The sequence below is a fragment of the Canis lupus genome, chromosome 36, assembly GCF_048164855.1.
Source record: "Canis lupus baileyi chromosome 36, mCanLup2.hap1, whole genome shotgun sequence".
Taxonomy (NCBI): Eukaryota; Metazoa; Chordata; class Mammalia; order Carnivora; family Canidae; genus Canis; species Canis lupus.
The window spans coordinates 15,005,697-15,011,696 of record NC_132873.1 but is presented as its reverse complement, the minus strand read 5'-3'; the positions used below and the strand labels follow the sequence as shown (position 1 = coordinate 15,011,696).

At 50.8% G+C, this 6,000-nt stretch overlaps 1 protein-coding gene across 9 annotated transcripts in view; it reads left to right on the top strand.

Moving 5' to 3' along the window:
* Window positions 1-1,729: 1,729 nt before the first annotated feature.
* CREB1 (cAMP responsive element binding protein 1) overlaps window positions 1,730-6,000 on the top strand; it is a 62,339-nt gene continuing 58,068 nt past the window's right edge. For 3 of the 9 annotated variants that reach the window (XR_012025121.1, XM_072813448.1, XM_072813446.1), the window contains exon 1: window positions 1,730-1,974. The gene's annotated coding sequence lies outside the window, so the exon portion shown is untranslated. The remainder of the gene's footprint in view (window positions 1,975-6,000) is intronic. The other 6 variants (XM_072813449.1, XM_072813447.1, XM_072813451.1 and 3 more) reach the window with 4 other exon arrangements.

Below are 6,000 nucleotides of genomic sequence, written 5' to 3'. Positions count from 1 at the left end.
AGAGAATATTCCAATGAGGATGTGGTCAATAGTTTCAAATGCTAGAATGAGGTTTTGTAAGGTGAGGACTGAAGCTTGTATGTGACAATTCAGAACAGCTTCAGGTGAGTGGTAAGAACAGAAGCTAGACAGGAGAGGGCTGGGGAATGGGACACGTGAGGACGTGCACTGGGTAAGAGGCCCCGCTGGAGAACGATTGAAGGAGAAAGGTATTTTCAAACAAACGAGAGACTTGAGCATGTTCAAGTAATAGACGGAAAAGCCAGCAGTGAAGGAAGGACTGAATACAACAGCAGGAGAGAGGGATCCTCTTCAGCCCAAAGTCCCCGAGGAAGCAGAAGGCGGATCTGGAGCACCAGAAAGAGCAACGCCGCTTTGTAACAGGAAGCCAATAAGGGGTGGGGCTCTGGCAGATTTGAACCCTCTGGGTCCTCTCCGTGTGCTTGCAGGTTTGCTTTAAAGCACAGGAGGAGAATTATAATAGACCTGAGAGCCCAGGGAGAGGACTACAGAGTTCAATAAGAAGAGTCAGGGAGTCCCTGAGTGGCTCAGGGGGGTTAGCGCCACCTTCGGCCCGGAGCATGATCCTGGGGTCCCGGGATCGAGTCCCACGTCGGGCTCCCTGCATGGAGCCTGCTTCTCCCTCTGTCTGTGTCTCTGCCTCCGCCGCTCTCTCTCTGTGTCTCTCATGAATAAATAAATAAAGTCTTTAAAAAGGAAAAAAAAAAAAGAGTCAGAATCGTGGCCTTGGGCAACCTCTGAGAAAGCAGTTTCAGTAGTCGAGGGAACGTTAGTCACACTGTTGGCTTTGGAGTGGGAGTGGGTGGTGAAGAAACGGGCGCCGTGGGTGCAAACCAGAGGGGGAAACGGCGCTGAAGAGCCAGCGACCCGGCGGTGCCAGGAAAAAAAGAAAAAAAGAAAAAAAAAAAAAAAAAAAAGGCGGGCCGGCGGGCAGGTGGGGAGTGAGGGCGGGGGGCGGGGGGGTCATACTTCGGAGGGTCCCAGAGCAACCTCGGTCAGGACCGGTCCTCGCTCGGAGGCCCCCGAGGGCGGACCGGGTCCTCCACCGCCCCGGCCGCTGGGCCGCCGGGCTGCACCCCGCAAGGCGCCCCGGGGCCCCCGCCCCCGCACGCCCCGAGGTGGAGGAGCCGGGCGGGCGGCCCCCAGGTCTCCCCGCGCTGACTCTCGGAGAGGAGGGGCCGCGGGGCCGCGCAAACCCTCCCCTCCCGGGCGCCCCTCGGCGCGGGCAGCGCGGGGCCCCGAGCCCCGGCCCGCAGGCCGCAGGCTCCGGGACGTTTGCAGAGCCCCCGCCGCCCCGAGCCCGCAGGCTCCGGGACGATTGCAGAGCCCCCGCCGCCCCTCCTCCCGGCTCGCTCGGCCGCGGCCCCGCAGCCTTCCAAAGTTCCCGGGGCTCAGGCCGGGCCCGCCGCAGGGGACGGGGGCGGGGGGGGGGCAGGCAGCCGCGGGGGGTTTCCACCCAGCCGCCGACACCCCCGGGGAATTCCCCCAGCGGGCCACACTCGCGAAGCCGCCTTCCTGCCGCCGATTTCCGCCGCGGGGCTGCAGCCGCGCGGCCCGCGAGGTGGGGCTCGGGCCACGCCTCCCGCGCCGCTCCGCTCGCGAACCCCGGCCGCCACCCCGCTCGGCCGGAGGCGCCCGAAGGCCTTCGGCAAGTTCCGCCTGCGGCGCGGGGGGGCGGGGCCGCTCGAGCTCCTCCGGGCCGGGCTCGGCTGTTTCCGTGCGCGGCCGCTGCGCACTCGGCACTGGGCGGCGCTGGCTGGCTCCCTGGCTGCGGCTCCTCAGTCGGCGGCGGCTGCTGCTGCCTGTGGCCCGGGCGGCTGGGAGAAGCGGAGTGTTGGTGAGTGACGCGGCGGAGGTGTAGTTTGACGCGGTGTGTTACGTGGGGGAGAGAATAAAACTCCAGCGAGATCCGGGCCGCGAACGAAAGCAGTGACGGAGGAGCTTGTACCACCGGTAAGAGGAGCAGGAGGAGGAGGCAGGAGCCGGAGAGAGCCGGGGGGACGGAGGGGGGACGGGGAGGCGCCGGACAGCCGCGCTCGGGGCCTTCCCCTCGCAGGAGGGGCCGCGGTAAAGATGGAGCCTCCGCCCGAGCCCCACAACATCGCCGCCGCTCGCAGCGAACAAAGAATAATGGCGGCGGACTGGAGCCAGCGGCGGCCGGGGCGGCAGCGACTCTGCCTGCAGCCAGCGGCGGCGCTCATGGCGGGGGGCGGCGGGCGGCGGGCGGCGGGCGGGCGGGCGGGGTGGGAGCCGGCGGCCGGGGGTGTGTGTGCGGGCGGGCGGGCGGGCGGCCGCGGAGAGCTGGCGCCCGCGTTCCCGCCGCCGAGCCGGGCCGGGAGCCTGGAGCCCGGAGCCCGGAGCCCGGAGCCGCCCCGGGGGAGGCCGCCCGCCGCCCGCCGCCCGCCGCCCGCCGCCCGCCGGGCCCGGCCCGGCCGCTCGCCCGCCCGCCGCCCGCCGCGCCCCCGGCCCGGCCCGGCCCGACCTGGCCCGACCTCGCCCGCCCTGGCCGACCTGGCCGGGCCGTCCGCCGGGGCGGCCGCGGGGGGCGGAGGAGGAAGAAGGCGACAGTTGAGGGCAGAGGAGGTGAAGGTGCCTGCCTCCCCGGGAGCCCCGGTGCCTGCCGTGCCCGCTCCGCCGCGGGAAGCGCCGCGACGTCTGACCTACTCTTCTCCTCTCCACTCTTTGTGCAATAAAGTTCGAAACCAAAGGTTTCCTCTCGTGCTGTATTTTATTCGTGCCCTTTCCCCCCCCTCCTCCTCCTCCCTCCGCTCCCACCGCGTTGGGGAGAGAAGACTGTTTTCTCTCCTTTTCTGCTTAAGTTGAGATGAGGAGAACCGTGCTTTTGAATATGATTTTTCACTCTCTCTCTCTCTCTCTCTTTTTTTTTTTTTTTTTAAACTCAGTAGTCATGGAAATGCATTCTTTTGAGGAGGAAGGCCGGGTGCGGGGAGGATGCAAAGAAAAACATTTGTCAAACTTTTGTAAAAAAAAAAAAACAAAAAACTGTTGGGATCCTGTAAAAGGGAAGCTGGTGTTTGAAAAACGGTTTCGGTTTTAACCCTTTTCAATAAGGTAATAACAACCCTTGAGGTCTATCATTCTGAAACACTTCGCTGAAACGAGTATTAGCCGATGCACTTTTGTTTTACATCACTTTTTTGGGGGGGGAGGTACGCGGGGGTCAACCGTGCCAACCGAGCTTGGGTCCTCTGGATCTCTCACCCCCCTACTAAGTTTCCCACATATTGCTGTCGAAACTTAAATAAGAGACTGATTAATACTGATTCTAAAAATAGGCATTTAAAACTGTCCAGTGTTTGCCTCGCCTCCCATGCAGTAAGTAATCTCGGCCTGGGGACCCACAGAAGTTGAAGCCACAAGCCTTTATTTTATTTTATTTTTATTTATTTATTTATTTTTTAAAATTTCTTCTTTGCCTTTTGGGGAAAAGGAACGACAGAAAAGTCACGGACACATTAAAGATTAAAAGACGGTCTTTAAAGGATCTGGAATATGACCTATTTAAATTTGTCGTAAGCGTCCCAAGAAGTTAGGATTTTTATCCTAGCCGTAGCTCGCATCAGTTCTGCCTTCGAAAGGTTTGGTGTAAAAGATAACTTTGGTTGCCAGCTATTGAAATCTTTTCACACTCACAGCTCATTTCCTGATTTAAGAGTTTATTTTAGGTGGTGCGAAAGATGAACAAGCTATTTGTTTTGAAATTACTCCCTGTCATAGTAGGATAGCATTGTGATTGACGGGTACGAGGATTCTTAAGAATAAATATGGTTGGTAATGTAAGCACTGTCTTTTGATTTTAATTTATCCGAGCCCCTTTTTTCAAAACCTACTTTACTCTGTTGTAAGTCCAGAAAAAAACACATTTAGCAGTGCCATTGCTGAGAAACTTAGAGATATAGTAAAGAGTGTTTACATAAGGATTGGGGAGGTGATTTTATTTACAAACACTGAAGAAATTATAGTATTGATGATGCCACAGATTACTGTTTTTCCTTCAGATTTTCTGCAAGCCAGCATCAACCCGAGCACAATAGTTTTTTCCCTTATGTGAGAATGTATGAGAGCGACTCTTTCTCTGTGAATTAAAAATATATAAATTTATTTTCTGGTGGATTTTTTTCTTGTCTTATCCAAAAGAACTTTTAGGTTTTGTTTTATTTATAGATTCATAATCTGCACTTCTTAGCAATTCCAAGTGGAACTTTTCAAACTTAATAATTTTTGAATGTTCACTTGGAGCCTGGTTATAATTATACTTATGTCACCTAGGGATCAGTAAATATTACAGCTAAATCTCCTTGTACCTTTTTTTAAATTGATACATGGATTCAGAGAGCAAATATTTGACTCAAACTGAAAAATGTTAAAAGGCCACTTCTTGTGGAATTTAAAACAATAGTGCTACCTCTTTTTGAATGATTTTTTTTTCACATAAAAACCTAAGGAAACTTAGAAACCTGATTCATAAAATCATACCTTCCTTTTCCTGCTTTCTGAAATTCATTTTCTTGATTATATCTGATTAATAGAAATTTTCATTTTTATAGAGAAGTAGCTTTATCTCATCCTGAGTCATTGGGCTTTATTTTTTGAATATATGGTTATAGTAAAACCAAGTATGTGTACCCTCCTTCATCTTATTTTAAAAGTTTCTTTCATTTTTTTCCACAGTAGAAAAAATTAAACAAATGCTTCCAATGTATCACTGAAATTTATAATTTTATTTATTCCATAAAACAGCTTCCCAGATATGGTTATATAGGCTTGTTTATCGCAGGCTGTGTCAGTCTTACACACGTGTTTCTTTTTTTTTTTTTTTTCCACGCATGTGTTTCTTGATGTACAATGTCACTTCCAGTGATAGCTTCTTTATTAAATAGTATACTAGGTAGTCCGGGAATGGGGAAAAAAAGCAAGGGTTTTTTTTTTTTTTTTTTCCTCACTCATGTGTGAACTCATCTCTACTGAGGAATCACTTGAGGCAACAGTTTGTGGTAATTCAAATATTTAGTTAGCATTTACTGTGACAATGTAGTTGTGGAAAGAGCATTGGGTTGGGTTCACAGGCCTGGGTTTCGTTCCTCTTGTTGCCACTTATGTTGCCACTTACTATCATTCATGCGCCTACCCTCAAGAAATTTTGTGACCTGAGGAAGTTTCTTAATCTTTCTCAACCTTGGTTTCCTTATCTGTTAAATTAGAATACCACCTACTTTATAGGGCTGTGAGATAATTATAAGGTACCTCCTTAGGGACTCAATTAACGATACCTATTCATTTTTAAGCTCTATTTTAACTTCCTGGCTGTGGGATCTTCAGCAGATTTTTCTTCTCCACTCCTCAATTTTCTTGGTCACAGATGTACTATATCTACCTTCATAGAAATGTGGGTGTGATGTAAGTTAATACATATTAAATGCCCAGCATTTTACAAGTGCTCAGCAAACATTTCCTATAATTTAAAAAATTATTCATTATTAATGCATTTAATACACTTGGCCAGAAGTGGCAATGAATCCAAAGATGACTTACATTGTTTTATCTCTACACTCAAGGAATTTTGGGGACATGATGACTAATCTAAGGCAGAATATATGTCATAAGAAAGCAACCAAAGGAGAGAACACCCTTGGTGAAGTAATGGAAGAAAGGAAGATTATGTATTTATATTTCCAGTTTTATTTTTTAATAAGTAATTCATGCAGATAATCCGGAATTCAAAACACATAAAATGTAATATAGCAGATGGCCATGTGATAACAGCCTCACGCTCATTCCCATGGCCCAAGTGTTGTCAGTTTCTTCTTTGTCCTTTCAGAGGTAATTCTGTTCCTATAAAGTATGTGCTCCCCACCCCATGCCCCACACTTTTTTTTTCTTTTTTTTTTTCTGTATCCTGCTTTTTTTCACCTAATATGGGTTAGCCGCTGGTTTATATTAGTACATAGAGCTTCATTT